Raw genomic sequence first — 12,954 nt, forward strand, 5'->3', positions numbered from 1 at the left:
CCAAAATAAAAGTAAAAACAATTAAGTATATATGTGTAAGAGGTTAAAATAATATTTTTGCAATATAAAACTAGTTATTCTAAAACCTATCAAAACTTGTCAACGGAATTTGAAATACACAGAAAACAGCTTATACTTTCTGAGAACATGCTTGAACGACTTTAAAAATCTATTTCAATTTTTAAAAGATATTCAAAACTTTCGTTACTGGGAACAAATTTGTCTTTATACATAAAATGCATGTTCTCTTCAAAAACCTCTAATAACCGTCGTCGCTGTCGCTGAACCGCTCATCACGACCGACACTGTTCAACCTGAGCCGTGACGTCATTTGAACAAGCCTTCTCCTCCTCACTCTTCTCGGTCTTCTTCCTCTGTAATGCTCGTACGCTGCTCGACCGTCGCTCAACGCTGTTTTGAAAATTTTATATTAAAAAATTATCAAGTTAAATATCTTTTTATCTTTTTAGTAAGCATAAAGTTTGGATTTTTAAATGTTTTTTTTTTAAAGCTGTTTAAATATTGCTTCATTTTTATAACCAAACAGTTATAAAAAAAAACAACAGAAAGAAAACTAAGACCATCAGTTTAAATAAAACTAAAACTACATTAAGTCGAATTAAACAAACATATAAATAAAATACTTTATATCTTAAAAGGTAACTTACCTGCAAGCTCCATCCTTAAACTGCGCATTGCAATAACAGATCTAATTTCTTGTTGGTTCAACACTCGAACCGTGTGCATCCCAGTATTGACCAGTTGTCGTGGCCTGTTTGGGCTGATGGTGACTGAAACAGTCTGCACTCCGCTCCCGTTTTGGATGTCATGGCGTTGCCGGGTAACGCTCGTTGCTGTAGTTACGTTTAATTTTAGATAAACACAATTTGTGGTGTAAAAACAAGAACATGCTTTAAGTTTAAGGACATAGATCAAAAAATAAAAAAGAAGCTGTTTTAACATCTCCTCAAACGTAGTTAAAATGTTATGGTCAGTCAACCAGCTTTGTTTCAATAAATAAATAAAAACTCTCTAAAAATTTTACATGTATATATATGTTTTTTATTTAATATAATTTAATAAAAGTATGCTTACCAAGTAAGCGCCTTCTGGTCATGCCTAATTCATTTCCAGCATCTCTACGTTCTACTTGCGCATGCGTCAGTAAGGATTCTTGCGCCAGCAACACGTTGCGAGGGGAAAAGGAAAGGTTTAATTCTGTGTTGAGAAAATCTATTTATTGTTTTAGTATTTTTAACAAATATTAAATGCTCCACTTTAAAAATAGAGCAATTGATTTAAAATAACGGCTTTAGTATAACTTTATTTTATATTCCTTATCAAGAAATTATAATATTTTTAAATTTGTATAAATCCTTCGATTTTATAACACATAAATATACCAGCAACTTGTTTTAACCTAATAATTAAAGCACTCTTTAAATTATCTTATTTATTTATTACATCTAGCTTAAAAAAAATCTACCAAGCATGCGCCTTCTAATTCCGTTTCTATTTCTTCTAACCGCCTCCCTGGCCTGCTCTCTGACGTCATCGTCGGACGTCAGAGAAACTAGAGCGCTGAGAGGCGGGGCGGCGAAGCTCATTCTTGGCTGGGTTCCCGTTGCATTGACGCTTGGAAGGTGGGGTACCCCGTAAGATCTATTCATATAGACTACGGGGCCCCCTCTATTTATTCCTACAGCTCTTGTTTGAGTCATACGTGTCTGGACTGGCCTTTGTGCATCACTTGAATCTATAATAAACACAACGTTTAAAATTTTTCATGCACTTTTTGTATATTTGTGTATGGAATACTTTAATAGTTATGCTACTATGTTGTGATAAAACTTAACTAGTACATTTAATTTTATTTCAATGACAAAGCTTATAAATAAAGCAGTTGTTGTGGACAATGGTTGTCTTCACTTGTATGATTACTACGATGAACGTAACACATACCTGATGACGTGTCAGTTGAACTCGCGCCATCGCTGCTGCTTGTCGATGTTGCCTCGTCGGTCACGTGACTAGACGTTTCACCGTCAACCGATCGGTCGCTTCTCGTCAAAGCGTCGTCGGTCCAATTGCTGCTAGCCGTTGTCGCGTCGGTCGAAGCGTCATCGCTCTCAGCGTTGGGACTTTCCCTGTACGCCCTGTCCGTTGACAGTGACACCAGCCCTTCCGCCGCATCCATCTCATCGTTGGAGTAAGAGTGAGAACTCATAATTATTTGACTATTCTGTGTAAACGAAGTTTGTAAGAAAATTTTATTGCAAACAATGTTTGAGTTTTTTGTAAATGTGTAAAGCTCCTTTTGATATTAATACTCCAATAGTAAACAACTGTATTAAAGCTAAGTTTTAGTTTACTTTATAGCTAGTATAATAATATGATGGCTTATGTTATTAGTTTTTGTCATAATAGACATTTTAAATCTATTTATAGGTCAATTTTAATATTTTTTTTTACTTAAAAATGTTTAAATACTTGAAAGTATTTAAACATTTACATGAACTACTCCATATGCGCCTTATATTTAAACAGATCTAAAAAAATTATTTTTAAAGTGTATTTTTTTTAGATAGATTATGTTGTAAAGTTGCTAAGTAGTTTCGTTTTAGCAAAATTAATTTTATGTGCATTTCACAAAACTTCAAACTAAACTTTTTGATAAACAAACTAGCTTGTTTATCAAAAAGCACAAGGATTGAAGTATCTTAGGACAATTTTTTAATATGAAAAAAATGTAAACACTTTGATGTTTGGGTTTTTGGTTTTAGAGTTTAAGAAATAACAAAGATCTGACTTCTATATTAAAAAAAACTTTAAAAAAAAAGACTAAATTACAACTGAAAGAATTAATCAAGAAAAGTTGTTGTTATGTACTTTACTTTAACTTAGTACTATATATAACTGATTTAAACTCCTACATCGACTTAAAAAGTTTTTCTCAAGTTTTAAAAAACTAAGAATGCACTAAATAGTAGTTAAAACAAACAAAACAACTTTGTTTGAGGAAAAATGTTAAAATTGCAAACAACAAACTTTATTAATTAAACGAACTTCCTCATAAAATGTTGCTTGTAAAATGTTGCTTACATCTTTGTCAAGTTAATTACAATAGTTTGCAATAATTAATTTTCTTTACTAACAAAATTTAGCAATAAATTTTATTAAAGTTTATACTTTGTATAAACATCAGTAAATTGTATTAAACTGAACCTTTAGAGCAATATTTGCCTTAAAAACTAATACTTATAAAGATTAACTAGAAAAGCTTGTATTAAAGAACAACAATCTTCAGTCTACTTTATTGTCAATAGTATTCACTAATTTTAGAACAAATTATAAATTTAAACGTTCATTTAGAAACAAAAAAGCACAAAAAAGCAAACTTATAAGCAAAGAAGTTTAAACTATAACAAAAACATTTGCTGTATAAGTCGTTTTTCATAATGATCTAACTAAACAATAACACTTAAACAAATTATCTTTTTTTTACTAAAATATTTATTTTCTCTCAAAACCTAGAAAATATTCAATAAACACGGCTAGCCATAAAATTTTGCAAACCTTTGTTTAATAGTCTAGAAGGTTTTCAAAGAAAAACTTGATGAAACGTAATTAAGCATAAAAATATCACTTAATGTTTAACAACAAACTTAAAGTCTATTTTAAGTATATACGTTTAAATGTATAAAAAATAACTTAAATAAACTTTTCTACTAAAACACATTAAATTAAATTTTCAAACACATTCTACAAGCTGTGAAGTTTACAGTCATCTGATTTTAAAAACCATTTACTAAATAAAAAACAACAAGGTAATACAAATTACTTAATTAGTTTGAAGATTAAGCCATTTCTCAATTTTTCCAATCTTTGTTTAATTAAAAATATTGTAACTTATTAAGTTTGAAACAAGTGAAGCACTCAAAAAAGCCTAAAAAATATAATTTGACAATAGTTTAAGTGTTTACTTAATTATCTAAAATGTTTCTTTCTAATATATTAACATATATAGGTTCCACAAAATTAAACAAGTAAAGCTAGTACAGTTAGTTTATACTTTTTCAACTAGCTATAAAAAGTCAAAAATAAATAATTGTTTAAAACTAAACATTGTTCAGTAAATATTTAAGTTTATTGTCAAAAGTTTTATTTATAGTGAAAATATTTTTTTAACTTCTATTTTTTCCTAAACCAAATACAAAAGTACAAGTTCTTTTGTAACTTAATTAGGTTTGACTGGATATATATTTGTGTTAGGCTACTATGTTTAAAGAGCACAAAAGCATTAAACAATAAACAAAACTCTAAAAACTATGAAAAGTGTTCAACAAAAATTTTTTCCATCGACAACTGTTTAATAGATTAAAACAAAGCAAGTTAATTTTAAGCTTTTAAAAGCAATAATATGATCTTTTGTTTTGCAAGCTTACTTAGTTTTTAAGTTCTACAAAACCATTATTACTTTTAATTTAATAACTTTTCGTGTTTTTGCTATTTGTTTTTGCATAAATGTTTTGTTTTACATGCGAATTAAAAAAAAATTAGAAGAAAACATTTTTTAAGTTATTTTAAGCTTCAAATATTTATTGGAAAATTTAAAAATTTTAATTTTTTTTTTTGTTTAATTTTTGCATAAAGTTTTTCTTGGTATAAGATACAAATAAACTTCAAAACTTAGAAATAATTACTACGAAAGCTTTGACCTAAAAAAAATAAAAATGAATATTTATTATCAAGTCTTTGTAGGTTAACTCTTAAGCTAATACTATATTAAATTAAAAATAAAATATTAACTATTTTTAACCTACCAATATAAAGTTCGCAAATATCTCACAGCTAAAAAAGTGTACTTGGGTAAAATTTTTGCATCTTCTGGTTTTAAGTTAGTAAAAAGTAGTAAAAACATTTAAAACTGAATCGAATTTTGGCTTAAGAGTAAACCTAAAACAACTTGATAATAAATATTCAGTTTTAAGTTTTTTTTTGGTCAAGGCTTTCGTAGTAGTTATTTCTAAGTTTTGAACTTATTTTGTATCTTATAACAAGGAAAAGCTAATACTAGGTAACAAAAAAAAATTGTTGAAGTTTGTAATAAATACTAAAGCTTGAAACAACTTCATAATATTTTCTTCTAAAATTCTTTTTTATTTGACATATAAAACAAAACATTAGCTTAACTTAAATATACTAATGATTAAAATTTGTTAAAATATCTTACACCACACAAACATAGAGCTAAACTTGTAGAAAAACACTGTAGTTTAAAAAAAATATTGAACTTTAGTTGTAATAGTTAAGCAAAAATTGAATAATTTAACTAATTATGCATTTAAGTTGAGTTCTGCAGTAATTATAAGTAATACTTTGCTGATATAATGGTAAAATAATGTATCAAAGTTTGCTTACTTAGTTTTTCATAGGTTTATTATTGTTTTTTAAGGGAAAAAAACTTACTAAAATAAGATAAAAAAACAACTATACACATTTTGCCTTTTTGATTATTTTGGAACTCAGTCTTTTCTTTAGATAAGCTAAACTCTTAAAAACTGAATCTTTTCTAACGTTCAGCTAAGGCACAGTGTTTATCTTATAATAAAATTTACCTTGTTTAAAACTAACGATATAATTCTTAACTTTAAAATTACAAATGTAACAGAAAAAGCTACAAAAACAAATGTTATTAAACTTTATTTACCAACTGACTGTCAGATTTTTACTTAAACACAGATAATTACGTTAAAAGACATAAATTGAACACTCAAACATTTTCAATACTTTTGTCTTCAATATACTTTGCATGTGAACACTATACAGGTTACTTATTTAAAGGAAAGTAATATAAATTGTTTTAAATAGCTTATAATGTTATAAACATGAGGTAAATATAGTAAAATAGGTGGATTGGCTTTAGTTTACGGCAACTTCCTTAGTTTAAAGACCTTTGTAATTTTACAAAACAAACTATTAAAAAATTAATTACTTTTAACAACAATTAAAATAAAATCTGTAACAAAATTTTGTTTAAGAGCTTGTGTTTATTTAGTAGAAAAATTTAACAATAATACTTATATGAAGGAGGAAACATTGTAGAGTTTCAAAAGCTTTAAAAAAATCCCTTGATGTTTACTTAAGATGACAAACTTTGTTTATATTAAAGTTGTAGTTTTGAACATTGAGGGGTAATTTCAGAAGTTTATGGTTCTGCATTTGTGTTTTTATAAACATAGAAAAAGGATTACATTTTTATATTAACTACATAATGATAAGGATTCTTAGTTAGTATTAAAATAAGTTTATGATTTGACTCCATATTTTGAAGAAAACTATTTTAGAGTTTTGCTACTCACTAAACCATACTAAAACTATCTTTAAGCCTTATTTTGTGACTGACTTCTCCAAACAAAATTGCTAACTTAAATTAAAATATAATAGATGTACCAAACGTTTGTCTTAGTATCGTTTGTTGGCTATTCTAAATACATTGATTGTTAAAATTAAGTCAAATGTAGCAATTTATTTTTTTTAAAAAGTAGTCGTCTGATAGTGCCGTTTAGCTTTGCAAATCTATATGTTTATTGTTTATTGTTGAATATTGGACTGTTACCGACTGAAATGCGTTATAATATGCAGTTTTTATATTGAAACTTGCATTTACACTAGTGTGAATATTTCTCTTAAACATATAAAAAAATGCTCTTTTCTATTATCACATGAAAGTTCATTACCAATGATAAACGCTTCTCTTTAACTTAATTTTTGTTTATAATACAAACAAGTGAGCTTTGAATTTCAGACTGAAAGATTCCAAACTGTTTTTTATAGTTTTCGATTATTATTTATAAAATAAAACTATATCTGTAAAACAAAATTTGGTAACTAAGGTTGTTTTTTGTGACATCATACTTATTTCTACCTTTAGAGTAAATTTTTTGTTAGTTTATAATTAAAATTACAGATAAAGTTATCGATATTTTGTCGTTATAAAAACTTGCCAGAAATAAACAGCTTTTCTCTAAACAAGGTTTAAAAGTTATATGTTTTAAATTTAGAAGCACTTAAATTATGCGAGCCATTACAGAGTAAACAATAATCTGAACGCAATTAACGAGCTTAATTTAGTTTTATTTTGAATTTTATAATACTTTATTTCTCTAAAAAGTTGACTTAACTTTCAATCATGCAAACATGCACGAAATAATAACAGTTATAAACTTATAGGTCGGATAAATTGTATGTAAAGTTAATAAATTAAAATTTAACTAACTTACTTAGAATATAAAGCATTTAAGTTTTGTTCAATGGTGTTGTACTAGTAAAAACTATCGAAAGTATCACTTTTTTTAAGGTCTCTTTTAAAACTGTTTGCATTCAATAAACTAAAAGTGTTTATGTTTTAGTACAAATAAGGAATAATAAAAAGTTATTGGATTACAGCTTTTAATAATGTATTTACATGTAGTAAAATTGGTTAAAAGAAACTAATAAAAAAATATTCTCAACTCTTTTACAAAACAAAAGTATTTTGTAGCTAAGGTAACTATAAACAATAGTTGTAAAAAAACATTAAAAAATCCCCTCATACAGAAAATTTAATCAAAAAATAATTTAATCAATGTGTTCAAACAACAACTCGAGCAATATACAAAGTTTTTTATTGAAGATTTGTTTTAGGGATTTCTAAACTTTTGTTTACAATTAATTTCCATAGTTACCCTAATTACAGTAAATTACAAACTTCAAGTGGTGTTTATCTACTTAGATCCAAAGAAATTTTGTTATAAATCTTTATTTGCTTTTAAATTTATATTAATATGCTTTAAAATACAATTTTTTTCAGTAATTTGCTATGGTTGCTGCTTAATAATCTCTTTTTTACTTTTATGAAACTCAAATTAATTATTTTATCTTTACGAGTAAAGTTAAGAATCATGTTAAGCTTTTGCTTGTTTTAATTAACTATAAATAAAAGATGAAGTTAATTTTACAATATTACTTTGAAATCATGCCAAAAAATTTTTGTAATCTCTTTAAAGTGATTTTTTAAATAAACCTCCTTTAAACATGGATTCGTTGTTTTCTATTATTTTCTTTTTATTACACTAAACTATAATCAAACTTTTACTGTTTACACATTAACAATGAGCAAAAGAATAATCTTATATTAGTGATTAAAATCAAGAGTCAAAAATATATCGATACACCTTTATAAGTCTTTATTTGTGGACACACACAGCTTAAAATATCAATAAGCACAACTAATGTTGATTAACTAGCTTAAACTTCTGCGATTCGTTTTTACCTACTTAATTAACGAGCGTTAGTTAGCTTTCAGTAGATAAGCAGATTAACCCCTTGCGTGTCCCAACACAAACACACAAGTGAAAAGGTTAAGTTGTGATCAATTGTTTAACTTTATTTTGTGTACTGCAGACACACACGATACCTGACATTTATGATAAATGTACTAATTACTGATTATTACAATTTTTGCTGGTAAATTTGACCAATTGCAAGTTTTAGCTTGCGGCTGACCGATGAGATTTAATTGGAATAAAATTTAAGTTTTACCCTACCAGAGGCTTGTTCTCTGATCATCGATAAGTATGATCAAGCCTTTTGTTGATACAATTTCATGTTCTAATTGCATTCATTTATATTTTTAGATTTTGTTAATTAAAATTTTTTTAAAAGCTTTTTAATTAGCTACAATGACTAATTCAGACAGTTTACTTGTGTAAACTAAACATTTTTTACTGGTCATTAAAAACGTTGTAATATGCATTATTTTGAAATTTGACTTCGAGAATTCAATTTTATTTTGTTAAGTTATCTTATAACAACAAAAAACTTCCTAATATTAAAAGTTTTTTTTTACTAATACTTCTATTTCTACCGTTTTTTATTGGTTTATACTTATTTAAAAAAGTTTTATTGCAATCTAAAAATGTTTTTTGGTCTTTTGCAAAAGTTTTGTTGCAAAATATTTTTCTTTTAACTGAGGTGCTTTGAACTAAACAGGTATTAATTTAAAATTATTTATCCTGCTAACTTTTACTACCTTAATAGCAAATGATAGTAATAAATATTTTTACAACAGGTAATACAACGTTAAGTTTTTACAATTGTTTGCTTTTTGGAAGTACTGTTAAACAAGTCTACGTATGCAAATTGATTAAATAAGAAACTATGTGAAGTTTTAAAACAAATATTACTGTAAGAAACGTTGTAAAAACTTTCTGCAAGAAATTTTCCAAAAAGTTATTTGAAAACTAGAGAGTTATAGATTTTAATCTATAAACAGTCACCTGTCAACCGGGTTAAGGTCATAATCTGTTTTGCAATATCTAAGATTCACTGTCAATAGATCTTAATCGATTCTGTAAAACAATCATCATGTGCATTAATCGTGAGAAAGTTAAATCTAATCTGGCCTCGTTTGTTGTTTAGTTTTTAAAGTGATACTTTGGAGATTCAAAGATTTCTTACATAAGTATTTTTATTTTGAAGTATAATTAAAGTTAATACAAATTTAAGATGTGTTAACAAATGTTATATACTCTTTTGTAATGGCTTAATAGCAAAGACACATGTTTATAACTTTTTTGCTTACTTCCTTTCAAAGCTTTAATTACTCTAAGAATAAAAATACTTAGTATTCACAAAAACTAAGTTTTTTCAAAGTTTAAACTTTTTTTACTTAGAAAGTCGACAGAAATATAAAAAAAAGTTAACTTTATAAGTACTAAAATAAAATTTAAAACTATATTAACTTTTCAAATCTTGTACTGAAAAAACTGAACTGAAACAATGATAATTTCTTAAAAACGCAGAACATTATGTGTTAATCTAGATACATAACTATTTTAGTTAATATTTTTAGCATTAGCAAATTAAAGAAAATTTAATAAAGCTTAATTGTAGCATTGAGTTTTTGAAACAAATATTATCCTAAGTAAAGCATACAATACATCTCAAAATGTTTATAGGTACCTTTTTTTATCTAAATTATCATTATAACCAATTTATTAAATACAATATCCTTTTCTTAGAATACAACAATTTTTTATTATGTAGGTGTTATAATATTTGACTTTGACTTTTTTTTCAAACTACGCTTAAGGTAATCAATTAAATAATATAAGTAATGTCAGCAACTTTGTTTTTTATTTTATATATTTTCTTTTATTAACTATTAGTGCAAATTTCTTTTTGAAGTTTATAACTTAAAATAGTTTTCTTTATACAGCAGCTTTTTATCTCAACTAATAAAATATTCGAATAGACAATTTTTTAACTTTAAAGCTTGCTGCAACAAAACTTGACTAATATTATTAAATTTCTGGGAACTTTTAGATTTTACAGATTTTAATCTAATATGATTCAGCTGCTTAGCGGGCAGAAGTCATGATCTGTAGTAATTTGCTACAATAGATTTACAATCTTTTCCTGAAAATGTATGTGAAAAATCATATCTAATGCAAGTTTAATGCAATCGACTCTTTTATTAAACTTGACAAAATGAAGTATATATTCCACTATATACTTTCTATTAAAGAACAAAAATGCAGAAAAAACATATACAATATATTTTAACTAGAACTTTACATTTTTCTGTAATTCTTTACTTAATAAAAAAACAATATATTTTTGGTTTATCTAACGTAACAAAAACCACCAAAAGTACTATTCAAATTGATGCTATTCATTTTCTTAAAATTTTAGAATAATATTTGAGTAAGCATTTTTTATTTCGCATAGTTACTTGTATATCTAATAATCAGAAAATTATTTTATTTGTTTATTTGTAATAGAACATTGGCGACATTTTAAAAGTGATTTTAGCTGCCATCAGCTTAATTGAAATAAAATTGAAAAAAATTAACAACATTTTTATCTAAAAATTAGTTTTTAAACATGTTATAAAAAGCTGTCTGAACTCTTAAAAAAAAAACATAAAACAACAAATTCAGAGATCTTTCTTTTTTTATTTAAACTTTTTGAGTTTTGTTGAGAACTATTTACTTTTACAGATAATTAGTAAAACCTTTTTTATTTTTGATATGTTTAAGTAAGAAACAAAAATTAAAATTCATTGGAGATAGTACATAAATATATAGAATTGTTTAACAATTTACTTTAACTAATAGCTTATAAACATATATTAAAAAAAAAATATTAAAACTTCTTTGATACTAAGTAGACAAACCAACTGTTAAAATTTGTACTTGACTTTAAACTTACTAATTGTAACTATAAACTTTAACTTTAAACAAAAAATGCAAATAAAATTTAAAAAATCCCCTAAAATAGAAACTACATGAAAATTTTTGTATATTGCTAAAGTTATTGTTTGTTCTCATTGTTTAAATTAATTTTTTGATTTAGTTTTCAATTATTGAGTAGAGACAGCTTTTTAATATAATTTTTAAAAACAAACTTTATTACACGTAGATCACATTATTCAACGCTGTCTAGTTTCCACTAAAAAATAGGCAGAATACCTTCGAAATTTAAATTTAAGTAACTTTTTAATAACATATATCAGTTTAGGTACTAGTTTAAAATAGAAAGAATAGTTATAAGCTACATTTATATCTAAAATAAATTAATCCTTTTTATTTTACTTTTAGGCGTTATTTCAACAATTATTTATTACTTAAAACATTTTATAAATTACTTTTTAAGATTAGTACTATGCACTTATTAAAAGATTTAAGTTAGTAAAACTATCGAAACTTGTTAAATGTTTTCTTAATAACTGTCCTGACGTCAGATACTAAAAAACTGCCTAAATTTATTTCGTTTAAGTTAAATTTAGCCGAAATCAACTTTACTAACATACATAAAAAAAGTAAGTTATGAAACTTATTGTACTTTTCTTTTATTATTACGCGTGTCGTGTTTCAGTTTCTAACTATTAGTTTATTTTTAAACTAGTAAAAGCTTATGTTCAAGATTAAGCACCTAAAATTTTATTTAATTAACATATACCTGTAACTAAAAAAAAACTAAAACAACAACATTAAGTAATGAGTTTAACTTGTTTCGCTTTGATTTATTGTAGACTCTAACTTATTTTTAATGCTAATTAATTGCCATATTGCAAAAATTTATCACACTTGACTTAAGAGTGCACCGTGTTTAATTTTACAGGTGGTCATTTAGTTAAACTTATAAAAACTAAAACTAATTCAAGTGTCCAACCGTAATGTAACTCGTTTATCAAAAGCTTTAAGTCGAATGTTCAAAGGTAACTCATATTAATTGCTGGTGTTTTACTTGATCGATCTGGTGCAAATGAAAATCTATAGCAAAGTTAAGTTATTGAAAACTTTTGCTTAAACTTTTCAAGATTTTTGATGGCGTACTATTGCAAAACCTTTACTTAATGACAGAATTTTATTGGTTTTAATACAACAAGTATTTGACTAAATTATAGTCATGTAACATAGTTTTGGTATAAGAAGATACTTAAATGAAATTAAAAAGAAGTTGAACTAACGTTCATGCTTTAATAAATTTACTATTTAAGTATCATAAAAAATATAAAAAAATTGGAAAGAATTTATTTGACATATAAACGTTGTTATAACTTTTTAGTTTAACATCTAACTCTCAATTAAAATGTTAGTTAAAATGAACACAAGTATACAAAAGAAAACGGGATTTAAATCTCTACACATTTGAGAAGCATAGATAAGTAAAGTTAGTTAATAAAATATTTGTTTTATGTACAAATCTAATCTAATTACTTATTTTCAGCAGATATGTAAAAGCTATTTAAAAACTATTATTAATATGATTCAGTTGAAATATTTTAAGCAAAAAATATAAAAAAATAACAATTAGAAAGTTTTAAGTGTAAAAGCTACAAAACCACTGTATATTGACTTTTTCTCAACATCATTTTGTAATAGCAAAAGTTTAAATGAACCATTC

Source organism: Thalia democratica, chromosome 1, assembly GCF_965202585.1.
Source record: "Thalia democratica chromosome 1, ktThaDemo2.hap1.1, whole genome shotgun sequence".
Classification (NCBI taxonomy): domain Eukaryota; kingdom Metazoa; phylum Chordata; class Thaliacea; order Salpida; family Salpidae; genus Thalia; species Thalia democratica.